The sequence below is a fragment of the Choloepus didactylus genome, chromosome 24, assembly GCF_015220235.1.
Source record: "Choloepus didactylus isolate mChoDid1 chromosome 24, mChoDid1.pri, whole genome shotgun sequence".
In the NCBI taxonomy this organism is placed as follows: Eukaryota; Metazoa; Chordata; class Mammalia; order Pilosa; family Megalonychidae; genus Choloepus; species Choloepus didactylus.
The window spans coordinates 1-16,005 of NC_051330.1; positions in this window are offsets into that span (position 1 = coordinate 1).

Sequence of the window (16,005 nt, forward strand, 5' to 3'; positions counted from 1 at the left end):
GGGGCTCTGCTTGGCCATGTGTATACCCATGGGAGAAAAGGTGAGGGGAACAGGTAATTTCCTGAGCTGTCCTCCTGTGGGAGCACATCTCCATGCTGGCTGGGGGAGGCAGCCCCTATGGCTACAGGCTTTGATGAGATCAAAACTAGACATTCCTCCTATGCAAACTGCGGTCGCAGTTGAATTGTCTGGGGTGGGGGCGGCCGGTTGCTGAACCCTCGGCTCTCGGCGTTGCTCGGAGGGTACCGGCGGCGGGGGCTCTTTCCCGGAGGCGAGGGCGAGGCGGGGGACTGGGCCCGGTCCCCGGCGGAGGCGTGCAAGGTGTGGAGGGCGGCGAGAAGGAACAGGCAGGACACGGTTCTTTGAGGGTGAAGAAGCCAAGAGAGTTTATTAGGGGTGAGCACAGGTTATATAGGCTGGCATAGAGGGCGGGGGTTGTTACAAGCCAATGCTGAGGGGATAAAGGCTAGGATTGGTTCTGAGAGGGTGCGGAGGTTAGGATTGGTTCTAAGAGAGCACGGAGGTTGTTTGAAAAGGGGCGGGAGTTGCTCCGGTAACGGTGTCTGGCAACAATGTATGCGCACTGGTGGTGATGGGAGTTGCACTGGTAACGGGGAGTGTCCGGGCAAGATAAGGGGGTGGGGAAAAGGCGGTTCCCTCCGGCAAGCCTCCCCTAACGGTGGTATTTTGGGTGAGGAAATGGGGCCTGCCTCCGGCCTCACTTTCTCAGGACTGGGGGGGCTGTGGAGGGCGCTGTCGCCCGTGCCCACCACCCTCCCCAGGGGCGGATCCGGTCCCCTGGCCCAGGCCCGCCAAGTTGAAGCACATAATCAGTGTCCCGCAGCAAACAGCACATATTATGCAGGCTCCTGCAGGTGGAGAGATCTGAGGAGACTATACTCCCCCTTCCTAGTACTCCTCTGGCTCGTATTCCCTTACTGACTGTAGGCCCATATACTTTATGGTACTAAGTTTGTTTTCTCTCAACCTGTCTGCAAATGTACCTTGTCCTTCTCCATGGAAATTACTTTGGGTAAATAACCACTTGCCATAGAACACCTTCCCAACATCTACAGAGCGGTCTGGGCCCTATACATCTTTGTTGTGTTCCGGAGTCTCCTGGGAGCTGAGCTGTCACCTGCACAGCCCCTACCTGTCCTGGACGGAACCACCACCATTGGCTACTCATAGAGTTTTGCAAAGTATCACTCTGGTTTAGGTGTGACGGTGAAGGCTTCGTTGGCAGGAGGGCTTCATATGGAGAATGATAAGCAGAGACAGAACCTACCTACAGCACGTAGGTTTCCATCCCCGTTGCTTGTCTGAAATATCTGGAATCTGGCCCAGCAACATCTGGGAGCTTTAATAACACACACTCCACCTCTGGAAATACTGATTCAGTTGGTGTGGGAGATGGCCAGGACATGGGTGTCTTTACAAGGTCCTAGCCATTGCAACTCAAAATTTGTTTCACAGTTGAACCAAATGGGATCACCTGAGAGCTTGGTAGAAATTCAGGCTGTCAGGCCCAGCCCAGAATACTGTGCACTTTAACAAAATTCACAGGCAGTTCGCTTAATTTATTGACTCTGAAGAAGCAGGGCCTCAGTGACTCAAAAGCACAGTCACAAGTAGGAAGCACAGACCCAGATCTCTGGCTTTGCTTGCACCTCCCAACCTCCCTCCACGTTGCAGGACATCCAGAAGCCCCTGAAAATAAGGGTGGGGTTCCTGGAAATTCTGAGGAAGAATAATTGAATTTATCTGACTAACTGAATTTTCTAGGTGTGAATTTCCTAGAGTCTGTATGTTTAACAAATGTCCCAAGTCGTTCTAATATTTGAGAAATTTTCAAAAACCAGATCTAAACGTGTCGTCATCACATTTTTCTTTCTTTTCTGCGGGACACTGTTATCGAGTTCCGACTTGGCGGGCCTGGGCCAGGGGAACTGATCAGCCCCTAGGAAAGGTAGTGGGGCACGGGTGGTAGCGCCCTCCACGGCCCCCCGGGCCTGAGAAAGTGGAGCCGAATGCAGGCCCCATTTCCTCACCCCAAAGTACAACCGTTGGGGAGGGCTTGCCGGAGAAACACCCCCACCCCCGTGCCTTACCCGCACCCTCCACCCTCTTCGTTACCATAGCAACTCCCGCCCCTTTTCAAACAACCTCCGCACCCTCTCAGAACCAATCCAAGCCTTTACAGCTACCCCGCCCTCTAAACCGCCCGATATAAGCTTGTACTCTCCCCTAATAAACTCTCTTGGCTTCCTCACCCTCAAAGAAACGTGTCCCGCCTGTTCCTTCTCGCCGCCCTCCACACCTTGCACGCCTCCGCCGGGACCGGGCCCAGTCCCCCGCCTCGCCCTCGCCTCCGGGAAAGAGCCCCCGCCGCCGGTACCCTCCGAGCAATCCCGAGAGCCTAGGATTTAGCAACCGGCCGCCACCCCCCCTCCAGACGAGTCAACTGCGACCGCACTTTTCCCCTAAAGTATTTTTACAAAGTTACATTCATCATCAAACATTTTTCAGTTGATATCCAAAATTTTTCATCTTAAGTTTAAACCCTGGAAAGGATGTCATTTCTGGCATGCTATAAATATCGACACTAAATGAATCTATTAATATAACTCTTTTAAAGGTTTCCAAAGACTATAAATAACATAGGATTTTGATACTTAACATCATTTTTTTAACAAAGAAAAAATACACCAATGAGCTGTTATTAAAGGTTAAAACTTTTATTCAGTTGCTTTAACTCCCGCAACTCTTGTTTCTAGTCTACTTCCCCCACAGGGTTTTATGATAATGTGACAGACTTTATGCATGAAAATCTCTTTTTAATTATCTTCTCATATCTGCCTACATAAAAACAATTTATAAATTGAAATTTAAGTTTTAAAACTAATTTCCTGGGAGCATAGGCTTAAGTGTTTTTTTTTATTGTTATCACTAAAATTATTAACATAGAATTGATAAAGCAACAAAAATATATTACAAGTATCGATACATAATTTTTTAATGTAAAAAAAGATAAAACTTCATTGGAAATGGAGCTTTCCTTACACTGCAAAGGAAAAAAAAAACTTGAGAAGATTCAGGTATGAGCCTTTATGTTAGTTTTATTACAAACTTGCTGCCAGGAAAAAGGCAAAGCCAACCAAAATCAAGGCAAGCCAAATGGAAGATTTACTCTTGGTAAGGACATGTTTTAGTAAAATAGAAACTGTTAGTAATCATTTCACTAAATCAAAAAGGAAAATAAAGGAAAAGGTCAATAACTCCACTGAGAGTCATCTGCAGGAAGAATTTACTAATTATGAAAAACAAATCTTGACCTTTTGTGTTCCCTTCACAATCAATCAAAACAGGAAAGAATAATCCCCGGGCCCCTCCGCCCCCGGCCGTGCCCACCGCGGCTCCCCGCGCCCTCTCCCGCCGCCCGCACTCGCTGCTCCCCCGCTCGAGGCGCCCTGAGCACACCGGGGCCGCCCAGAGAGACCCGGAAACGCGGGGAAACGGCTGCCTCGGGCACGGGCGGCGGCGCCCACGGCGAGAATCTGCAGCAGCAGCAGCAGCACGGACACTGCTCGGGGGCAGCGCCCACCCAGGACACTGAGCCGTCACCGCTCGCTCCGCTGCTGATACCTGCAGCAAGATCGGCCGCCATCGCCAGGTGAGGACGGGAGAAGGCAGGGGCTGCAGCCAGCGGGACATCCAAGGTGGATGGTGGTGACGGGAGCACAGCATTGTGCATATAGTTAACACCTCTGCAGATTTCAAAGTGGTCAAGTGGGAAATTTTATATTACATATATGGCATCACAATAAAATAATGAACAAAGCAAAACAAAAAGCATCGACCTGTGCAACAAAGTGAACTCTAATGTAAACCATGGATTTAGCTAATAATTATAATAATATGGTTTATCAATTGCAACAAATATAGTACAATGCAAAATATTAATAACCGGGGAAAACTGCATGTGTGAGGAGGGTATAAGGAAACTGTGCTCTGCATGATTTTTCTGTAAACCTACAAATGCTCTGAAAAAAAAATGAATTAAAACTGAGCTACAACCGTGTGCCAGTTTGAATATATTGTGTCCCCCAAACGCCATTATCTGTGATGTAATCTTGTGTGGGCAGATGTTATCAGTGTTGATTAGATTGTAATTCTTTGAGTGTTTCTTTGGAATGTGCCCCACCCAGCTGTGGGTGATGACTCTGACTGGATAATTGCCATGGAGTTGTTGCTCCACCCATTCGGGGTGGGTCTAAGTTGGTCACTGGAGCCATATAAAACAGCTGACATAACAGAAGGAACACAGTGCAGCTGTGAGTGATGTTTTGAAGAGGAGCCACAGCCAAGAGGGGCACTTTGAAGAAAGCACAGGAGCTGCAGATGAGAGAGAGTTTGAAGACGGTCATTGAAAGCAGACTCTTGCTCCAGAGAAGCTCAGAGAGGACAAATACCCCAAGTGCAACTAAGAGTGATATTTTTGAGGAACTGCAGCCTAGAGAGCAACATCCTGGGAGAAAGCCATTTTGAAACCAGAACTTTGGAGCAGACGCCAGCCACATGCCTTCCCAGCTAACAGAGGTTTTCAAGACACCATGGCCATCCTCCAGGGAAGGTACCTGATTGCTGATGTGTTACCTTGGACACTTTATGGCCTTAAGACTGTAACTGTGTAACCAAATAAACCGGCTTTTATAAAAGCCAATCTATTTCTGGTGTTTTGCATTCCAGCAGCATTAGCAAACTAGAACAAACCAGTAATGAGATGAAGGAGCCACTCTGAGACATTTCTGGCTGTTTCTGGGTGCTAAATGTCACCTTGACCACTTTCAACAAGCATCGTTTCCACCACCTTCCAAAGCTGACACTTCCTGGAATCTTCTCACCAGGATGCTGCTTTTGGAAGTAAGGAGGAGTGAATAGCAGCGTTGGAGAACAGGCACACCTGTTTGCTGCCTGAATCACAACCACGTAAGGAGTTTTGGGTTGCAGGTCAAGACTGTACTGTTCCTCTCCCAAGAATTCGACTCTGCGATTGCAGAGAGTGACAACATCAGATGGAAGCCATCCCTCTTCTTGTCTCCAAGTTCACCGGCATCACACAGCACACACCTCAGTGAATCACAAATAACTGAGGGACCTGGCTGATTTCCCAGTCTGAATGCTCTGATCCACTGTCAGGCTTTCCATCCTTTTGCTGAATCTATTTCTAAATCTATCCAGATACGTTTTGTTTGTTTAACAAATGTTCTTGAATGCCAGCTATATTCTAGGTACTTAGGATATATTAGTGAATGAAACAGACAAAAAATTGCTCTCTTCATAGGGCTTAAGTTCTATGAAGAGAGGCAGACAAACACAAATCACTAGTAATTAATTAAAAAATAGATTGGGGTGATGTATGCACAACTGTATGATGGTACTGTGAACAGTTGGTTGTACACCATGGATGATTGTGAATATATCTCAATAAAACTGAATTTAAAAAAAAGAATGAATGTGGACCTGTACATTGCATCATATACAAAAATTACTTCCAAATACATAAAAGACCCAAATATAATATCTAATGCCATAAAATTCTTACAAGAAAATGTAGAGAACTATCTTCAGGACTTTAAAGTAAGCAATGATGTTTATATTTTACACCAAAGAAACAAACAACTAAAAAAAAATACAGATATAATGGACTTCATCAAAATTAAAAACTTTTGATAATCAAAGAACATTACCAATGAAGTGAAAAGAAAACCTACAAAATGAAAGAAAATATTTAAAAAAGTATCTCTGATATTACTACAATATGCAGAATACATATAGAATCTCTAAAACTAAATAACAAAAAGACAAAATCCAAATTTTAAAATGGGCACAATACTTGAATAGATGTTTCTTCAACAATAACAACAAAAAAAGACATACAAAGGACTGATCAGCATGTGAAAAGATGCTCAACATCATTAGCCATCAGAGAAATTCAAATCAAAACTGCAATGAGACACTCACTAGACAGCTGTTATTAACAAATCAGAAAATAACAAGTGTTGGTGAGACTGCTGAGAAATAGGAACCTTCGTACATTGTTGGTGAGAATGTAAAATGATGCAGCTGGAAAGTTAAATGTAGAACTGTCATATGAGCTGTCAATTCCTCTCCTACCCATATACACCAAGGAATTGAAAGCAGGGACTGAAACAGATATTTGTACACCAGTATTCATGACATCATTGTACACAATAGCCAAAAGGTGGAATTAACCCACAGTCCATCAACACATGAATGGATAAGCAAAAATACAGTGTATCTATACAATAGAAGACCTTGTATTAGGCGGCCACTTCCTAGACTGTAGACCCAAAGCACAAGCAACAAAAGAAAAAATAGATAAATGGGAACTCCTCAAGCTTAGAAGTTTCTGCACCTCAAAGGAATTTCTCAAAAAGGTAAAGAGGCAGCCAACTCAATGGGAAAAAATTTTTGGAAACCACGTATCTGACAAAAGACTGATATCTTGCATATATAAAGAAATCCTACAACTCGATGACAATAGTACAGACAGCCCAATTATAAAATGGGCAAAAGATATGAAAAGACAGTTCTCTGAAGAGGAAATACAAATGGCCAAGAAACACATGAAAAAATGTTCAGCTTCACTAGCTATTAGAGAGATGCAAATTAAGACCACAATGAGATGCCATCTCACACCAATTAGAATGGCTGCCATTAAAGAAACAGGAAACTACAAATGCTGGAGGAGATGTGGAATAATTGGAACTCTTATTCATTGTTGGTGGGACTGCATAATGGTTCAGCCACTCTGGAAGTCAGTCTGGCAGTTCCTTAGAAAACTAGATATAGAGTTACCATTCGATCCAGCGATTGCACTTCTCGGTATATACCCGGAAGATCGGAAAGCAGTGACATGAACAGATATCTGCACGCCAATGTTCATAGCAGCATTATTCACAATTGCCAAGAGATGGAAACAACCCAAATGTCCTTCAACAGATGAATGGATAAATAAAATGTGGTATATACACACAACGGAATACTACATGGCAATAAGAAGGAACGATCTCGTGAAACATATGACAACATGGATGAACCTTGAAGACATAATGCTGAGCGAAATAAGCCAGGCACAAAAAGAGAAATATTATATGCTACCACTAATGTGAACTTTGAAAAATGTAAAACAAATGGTTTATAATGTAGAATGTAGGGGAACTAGCAATAGAGAGCAATTAAGGAAGGGGGAACAATAATCCAAGAACAGATAAGCTATTTAATGTTCTGGGGATGCCCAGGAATGACTATGGTCTGTTAATTTCTGATGGATATAGCAGGAACAAGTTCACAGAAATGTTGCTATATTATGTAACTTTCTTGGGGTAGAGTAGGAACATGTTGGAAGTAAAGTAGTTATCTTAGGTTAGTTGTCTTTTTCTTACTCCCTTGTTATGGTCTCTTTGAAATGTTCTTTTATTGTATGTTTTTTTTTATTTTTTTATTTTTTTATTTTTCATACAGTTGATTTAAAAAAAAAAGTTAAAAAAAAAAAAACAAGGAAAAAAATATGTACAGCCCCCTTGAGGAGCCTGTGGAGAATGCAGGGGTATTGGCCTACCCCACCTCGATGGTTCCTAACATGACCACAGACATAGGGGACTGGTGGTTTGATGGGTTTGATGGGTAAATCTACCACAGGATTTACCCTTGGGAAGACTGTTGCTGCAAAGGAGAGGCTAGGCCTCCCTATAATTGGGCCTAAGAGCCTCCTCCCGAATGCCTCTTTGTTGCTCAGATGTGTCCCTCTCTGTCTACCTAAGCCAACTTGAAAGGTGAAATCACTGCCCTCCCCCTTACGTGGGATCAGACACCCAGGGGAGTGAATCTCCCTGGCAAAGTGGAATATGAATCCCGGGGTGGAATGTAGACCCAGCATTGTGGGATGGAGAACATCTTCTTGACCAAAAAGGGGATGTGAAAGGAAATGAAATAAGCTTCAGTGGCAGAGAGATTCCAAAAGGAGCCGAGAGGTCACTCTTGTGGGCACTCTTATGCACAATTTAGACAACCCTTTTTAGTTTCTAATGAATTGGGGTAGCTGGTGGTGGATACCTGAAACTATCAAACTACAACCCAGAACCCATGAATCTCAGAGACAATTGTATAAAAATGTAGTTTATGAGGGGGGACACTGGGATTGGGAAAGCCATAAGGACCACACTCCCCTTTGTCTAGTTTATGGATGGATGAGCAAAAAAATAGGGGAAGGAAACAAACAAACAAACAAACAGACAAAGGCACCCAGTGTTCTTTACTTTAATTGCTCTTTTTCACTTTAATTATTATTCTTGTTATTTTTCTGTGTGTGCTAATGAAGGTGTCAGGGATTGATTTAGGTGATGAATGTACAGCTATGTAATGGTACTGTGAACAATCGAATGTATAATTTGTTTTGTATGACTGTGTGGTATGTGAATATACCTCAATAAAATGAAGATTAAAAAAAATAATAAGTTAAATTCCTATTCTAAATAGTCTAAATAGTATATAGGTTTTTCCATTTTCCCTTCATAGCACCAGCTAAAATTAAAGTGTAATAATTTGTTCAGGAAAAATAAATAAATAAATAAATAAAAAGAATTGAATGTATTTGATTTATGGCCATCATTTTGGTGTCTTTATTTCAGGCAAGTGAGAGATAAAGTTGGTTCTTAGGTAGTGTTCTAGTTTGCTAATGCTGCAGAATGCAAAACACCAGAGATGGATAGGCTTTTATAAAACGGGGGTTTATTTCGCTACACAGTTACAGTCTTAAGGCCGCAAAGCGACCAAGGTAACACATCAGCAATCGGGTACCTTCACTGGAGGATGGCCAATAGCATCCGGAAAACCTCTGCTAGCTAGGAAGGCAGCTGGCGTCTGCTCCAAAGCTGTGGCCTCAAAACGGCTTTCTCCCAGGACGTTCCTCTCTAGCAAGCTTGCTCCTCTTCAAAACATCACTCCCAGCTGCACTCAGTTCCTCTCTTTGAGTCAGCTCATTTATACAGCTCCACTGATCAAGGCCCACCCTGAATGGGCGGGGCCATGCCTCCATGGGAACACCTCATCAGAATCATCACCGACAGCTGGGTGGGGCACACTCCAAGCAAATCCAACCAGCACCAAAACTTCTGCCCCACACAAGACCACAAAGATAATGGCATTTGGGGGACAGAATACACTCAAACCAGCACAGATAGCTTCATTGAAGTTAAAAAAAGGATAAATTTGAGAAAATGGTATTAAAGAAGTGATTATCTGGATAACACAGAAAATAGCAAAAATGGTCCAGAATGGTAGGCTCTGAACCTGCAGAAAGGCTGGAGGGACCGGGCAAGAAGGAGGTGAACCCCAGGGCTAGGCAGCGGCTGTGATCAGGGAATCCCTCCTGCAGGGAAGGGCTTCATGTCCCGTGGGGGCTGGGCCCATGCACTTAAGAGCTTGTTTATATTATATTATATCCCCCAGAAATACAATCTTGTGGGGCAGACATGTTAGTGTTGATTAGGTTGGAGTCTTCGGATTAAGTTGTTTCCATGGAGATGTGGCCTCACCCATTCATCATGGGTCTTGATTAGTTCACAGGTGACTTATAAGCGCTCAGACAGAAGGAGCTCACTGCTGCAGCTTAGAGAGACATTTTGGAGTTGGCCATTTAAAGCAGATTTTTGCTAACACTTTTAAGATACTAGCCAGAGTTTCCCCTGAGAAGCTAAGCCTAGAGACATTTTGGAACACCATATTGAAATGAAACCTGGGAGCAAGTAGACATGTGCCTTCCAAAATGACAGAGGTTTTCCAGATGCAAATGGCCTTTTTCCAGTGAAGGTATTACTCGTGTTCATGCCTTGGTTTTGATACTTCTATGGCTGTAGCACTGTAAATTTGTAACCAAATAAACCCCGTTTATAAAAGCCAATCAATTTCTGGTATTTTGCATAATGGCAGCATTAGCAAACCAGAACAGATATCTAGGATGTCTCCTGTCCATTCATCGGCCACTGCCCCAGAACCATGATTGCCACCACTTTCCTGACCCTGGCCCTGCTGGGGGGTACCCAGGCCTGCCTCAAAAAGCCCTCTTAGGAGGCAAGTATTGTGTGCCACTTTCCCAAGTCTGCACCCTTGAAAGAACTACTGCCCACCTCTCTGTCCATCCCATCCACCTGTCCAGTCATGGCTTCTTTCATGGAGACCCACTGGGATTGGGGCTTCTCTAGCCAGAAGCCAATCCTCAGGCCCAGAGCCATGAGGGGAACTGGGCAGTATCTTGATCCCACAGATTGGAGTTCCCAGTAAATGACATTCACCTTCAATGTCAGTTTTTGGTGAGAAGGTCCCTGCCAGGCTATAACCTGCAAGAAATGGGGGTTAGAATTTTTCAGGGACCCAGGGTAACTCTGAAGTTCAAGTTAAAGTTATTAAGAGCAAAGCCAGGGGGGCAGTGGGGGGTTTTGTACTGTGGCGTTGCTGGTACCTGAGGGGACTTGAGAAATCCTCAGGATGTTCCCACAACGGAAAAGCAACAACCAGGATCCAGACCAGACCTGCGGGCCTGGGGACCCCAGATCTCCTGCTCCAAGTCGGACTCCAGCGGTTTCCATCAACGTGGACATGAGAAGGTTTTGTGATGCATCATCGCCACCCTTGCAATAGCCTCGACTGTCACCCTGTCTCCCTCGCAAATGAGCCCCCCACCTCTACCTCGCCTTAACCCTCGCCCTAAATCAAGGTGGGGACACTGGATTCGGAACACCCAGTCCCTGTCCCACACACGACCAGGGGACGGGGCCTCAGGTGGGACATGGGGCGGGTCCTTGGGTCCCTCCCAGTGGCGTCCGGCGGGGATGGGGGTTGTGGGAGTCGGAGGGAGGCGGTATGTGGGGGGCAAGGGTCCCAGGGCTCCACAGACTCGCGGCTTGTGCCCCTTTTGGCAGTTGTCTGTAGCCCCTGCGTCCCCCCTCCACAGAGGCTGCCGGGCGAGGGGACAGACAGGCCTGGGACCACCTCGGTCCCGGCATCAGGCTTCGGAGACCCCCGCCACACACCCGCAGCATCTTAGGCAAGCCCTGGCGGGGAAGGGGCTGCGGGACACGAAGGGGGAGGGCTGGGGTCCTATTCCGCAGCCACTGCGTGTCCAGGGTTTGATTGGGGTTGGGAGGAGTCGATAGGGGTCAGTTTCTGAAGGCTCCACAGACGACGGGGAGTGGCGGGACCGCGGGTAGATGACGAGATCCCATGAGCTGTGGACCCTCAAGCCACCCAGGGTGGGCTGGGGCTTCCGGAGGGTATTAGGAGAGTCTGGGGGATGCTCACCCAGCGGAGTACCCGGGGTCACCAGGACAGGCCTGCAGGGTCCACCCAGGCTCCCAGGAATCCGCCAGCCCAGGGTTCCAAGCCCTCAGAGAGGGACATAGCCTGTTTCTGGGACGGTCATCAGAATACTGTCACGGTTTGTCTCCACCTGAAACCTGTGATCTCCCTTAGAAAAGGCCTGAGCTTTATGGGTCGTGATTCAGTTGGTTTGGGCCTCAGTAAGCAACCTCCCACTCAAATAAGGGTATAGGGACAGACAATAGTTTAAAAGTAAAGAGCACTCAAGACAAGAATTCAACTACAACACACTATTACTAAACGAGAATGGAGGATTAAAGGAACAGGTTTACAATGTAAAAATAAATTGATACATTAGGAGCTTGGGAACTTCCGCCTCCTCTGGACATAGCTGGATGTGAGATCACAGAGCTCCTTCCTGTGTAAGTTACAGAGTATTTACAGAACTTTTAATTTAGGATACATTCAATTAAATCGTATTGGATTTTTACTGTTCAGTTAGGGGTGATGAACTAGAGGTGGGAACCACAGGTGGCGAGCACAGGTGAGTCAAAAACAAAGGAGGGTATTCACAGCATTATTAGAGACTCAGACTTAATCTTGAATATTTACATAAGTTTACTGAAAACATTTCTACTATTTAACCTATGACTTTTGTAGAAGAAATATAATATTCCTTTTACTCTTAATTATTGGTATGGTTTTATTTCATTCTATAATCAGTTTTGCCATTCCATCCTATTATGTCCCACATTTCCTCCTTTTTTACTTGGGCCTGTTTAGCCTCTACCTCAACACAATCTTCTAATATAGGACTAGAAGGATTTCTCAGAGCTTGCTGCAAATTACAGGACGGGAGAGCGGACTGGAAACCTCTCCGGGCTGCTGACAACTACCATCAACAGCAGGGATCCCGGTCCAGGCCGGCGGTGCCCTCCCTGAAGTCCGGGGCGGACCTGAGCGGGGTCCCCGGGACCTCAGGAGAATGAAGAAAATATCTGTTCCACCCTAGAAACTCCCGGCTGGGACATGCGCTGAGGACAAGGTGTACTGCTTTCCCCGGAAATATCCGCGGACGTCGCACCCCTGCTCCAGGAGGCGACTGCGGCGGTGCCGGAATCCCCCCGCTCCAGGAGGAGACTGCGGCGGTGCCGGAATCCCCCTGCTCTAGGAGGCGACTGCGGCGGTGCTGGAATCCCCCTGCTCCAGGAGGCGACTGCGGCGGAGCTGGAATCCCCCTGCTCCAGGAGGCGACTGCGGCGGTGCTGGAATCCCCCTGCTCCAGGAGGCGACTGCGGCGGTGCTGGAATCCCCCTGCTCCAGGAGGCGACTGCGGCGGTGCTGGAATCCCCCTGCTCCAGGAGGCGACTGCGGCGGTGCTGGAATCCCCCTGCTCTAGGAGGCGACTGCGGGGGTGCTGGAATCCCCCTGCTCCAGGAGGCGACTGCGGCGGTGCTGGAATCCCCCTGCTCCAGGAGGCGACTGCGGCGGTGCTGGAATCCCCCTGCTCCAGGAGGCGACTGCGGCGGTGCTGGAATCCCCCTGTTCTAGGAGGCGACTGCGGCGGAGCTGGAATCCCCCTGTTCTAGGAGGCGACTGGGGCGGTGCTGGAATCCCCCTGCTCCAGGAGGCGACTGCGGCGGTGCTGGAATCCCCCTGCTCCAGGAGGCGACTGCTGCGGTGCTGGAATCCCCCTGCTCCAGGAGGCGACTGCGGCCTTGCTGGAATCCCCCTGCTCCAGGAGGCGACTGCGGCCTTGCTGGAATCCCCCTGCTCCAGGAGGCGACTGCGGCGGTGCCGGAATCCCCCTGTTCTAGGAGGCGACTGCGGCCTTGCTGGAATCCCCCTGCTCCAGGAGGCGACTGCGGCGGTGCTGGAATCCCCCTGCTCCAGGAGGCGACTGCGGCGGTGCCGGAATCCCCCTGTTCTAGGAGGCGACTGCGGCGGTGCCGGAATCCCCCTGTTCTAGGAGGCGACTGCGGCGGTGCTGGAATCCCCCTGCTCCAGGAGGAGACTGCGGCGGTGCCGGAATCCCTCTGCTCCAGGAGGCGACTGCGGCGGTGCCGGAATCCCCCTGCTCCAGGAGGCGACTGCGGCGGTGCTGGAATCCCCCTGCTCCAGGAGGCGACTGCGGCGGTGCTGGAATCCCCCTGCTCCAGGAGGGGACTGCGGCGGTGCTGGAATCCCCCTGTTCTAGGAGGCGACTGCGGCGGTGCTGGAATCCCCCTGCTCCAGGAGGCGACTGCGGCGGTGCTGGAATCCCCCTGCTCCAGGAGGCGACTGCGGGGGTGCTGGAATCCCTCTGCTCCAGGAGGCGACTGCGGGGGTGCTGGAATCCCCCTGCTCCAGGGGACGACTGCGGCGGTGCTGGAATCCCCCTGCTCCAGGAGGCGACTGCGGCGGTGCTGGAATCCCCCTGCTCCAGGAGGAGACTGCGGGGGTGCTGGAATCCCCCTGTTCTAGGAGGCGACTGCGGCGGAGCTGGAATCCCCCTGCTCCAGGAGGCGACTGCGGGGGTGCTGGAATCCCCCTGTTCTAGGAGGCGACTGCGGCGGTGCTGGAATCCCCCTGCTCCAGGAGGCGACTGCGGGGGTGCTGGAATCCCCCTGCTCCAGGAGGCGACTGCGGGGGTGCTGGAATCCCTCTGCTCCAGGAGGCGACTGCGGCGGTGCTGGAATCCCCCTGCTCCAGGAGGCGACTGCGGCGGTGCTGGAATCCCCCCTCTCTAGGAGACGACTGCGGCGGTGCTGGAATCCCCCCTGCTCCAGGAGGCGACTGCGGCGGTGCTGGAATCCCCCCTGCTCCAGGAGACGACTGCGGCGGTGCTGGAATCCCTCTGCTCCAGGAGGCGACTGCGGCGGTGCTGGAATCCCCCTGCTCCAGGAGGCGACTGCGGGGGTGCTGGAATCCCCTGCTCCAGGAGGCGACTGCGGCGGTGCTGGAATCCCCCTGCTCCAGGAGGCGACTGCGGCGGTGCTGGAATCCCCCTGCTCCAGGAGGGGACTGCGGCGGTGCTGGAATCCCCCCGCTCCAGGAGGCGACTGCGGCGGTGCTGGAATCCCCCTGCTCCAGGAGGCGACTGCGGCGGTGCTGGAATCCCCCTGCTCCAGGAGGCGACTGCGGCGGTGCTGGAATCCCCCTGCTCCAGGAGGCGACTGCGGGGGTGCTGGAATCCCCCTGCTCCAGGAGGCGACTGCGGCGGTGCTGGAATCCCCCTGCTCCAGGAGGCGACTGCGGCGGTGCTGGAATCCCCCTGTTCCAGGAGGCGACTGCGGGGGTGCTGGAATCCCCCTGCTCCAGGAGGGGACTGCGGCCTTGCTGGAATCCCCCTGTTCTAGGAGGCGACTGCGGCGGTGCTGGAATCCCCCTGCTCCAGGAGGGGACTGCGGCCTTGCTGGAATCCCCCTGCTCCAGGAGGAGACTGCGGCCTTGCTGGAATCCCCCTGCTCCAGGAGGCGACTGCGGGGGTGCTGGAATCCCCCTGCTCCAGGAGGCGACTGCGGCGGTGCTGGAATCCCCCTGCTCCAGGAGGGGACTGCGGCCTTGCTGGAATCCCCCTGCTCCAGGAGGCGACTGCGGGGGTGCTGGAATCCCCCTGCTCCAGGAGGCGACTGCGGCGGTGCTGGAATCCCCCTGCTCTAGGAGACGACTGCGGCGGTGCTGGAATCCCCCTGCTCCAGAAGACGACTGCGGCGGTGCTGGAATCCCCCTGCTCCAGGAGGCGACTGCGGCGGAGCTGGAATCCCCCTGCTCCAGGAGGCGACTGCGGCGGTGCTGGAATCCCCCTGCTCCAGGAGGGGACTGCGGCCTTGCTGGAATCCCCCTGTTCTAGGAGGCGACTGCGGCGGTGCTGGAATCCCCCTGCTCCAGGAGGGGACTGCGGCCTTGCTGGAATCCCCCTGCTCCAGGAGGGGACTGCGGCGGTGCTGGAATCCCCCTGCTCCAGGAGGCGACTGCGGCGGTGCTGGAATCCCCCTGCTCCAGGAGGCGACTGCGGCCTTGCTGGAATCCCCCTGCTCCAGGAGGCGACTGCGGGGGTGCTGGAATCCCCCTGCTCTAGGAGGGGACTGCGGCGGTGCTGGAATCCCCCTGCTCCAGGAGGCGACTGCGGCCTTGCTGGAATCCCCCTGCTCCAGGAGGCGACTGCGGCCTTGCTGGAATCCCCCTGCTCCAGGAGACGACTGCGGCGGTGCCGGAATCCCCCTGCTCCAGGAGACGACTGCGGCGGTGCCGGAATCCCCCTGCTCCAGGAGACGACTGCGGCGGTGCCGGAATCCCCCTGCTCCAGGAGACGACTGCGGCGGTGCCGGAATCCCCCTGCTCCAGGAGGCGACTGCGGCGGAGCTGGAATCCCCCTGCTCCAGGAGGCGACTGCGGCCTTGCTGGAATCCCCCTGCTCCAGGAGGCGACTGCGGCGGAGCTGGAATCCCCCTGCTCCAGGAGGCGACTGCGGCCTTGCTGGAATCCCCCTGCTCCAGGAGGGGACTGCGTGGGTGCTGGAATCCCCCTGCTCCAGGAGGCGACTGCGGGGGTGCTGGAATCCCCCTGCTCCAGGAGGCGACTGCGGCCTTGCTGGAATCCCCCTGTTCTAGGAGGCGACTGCGG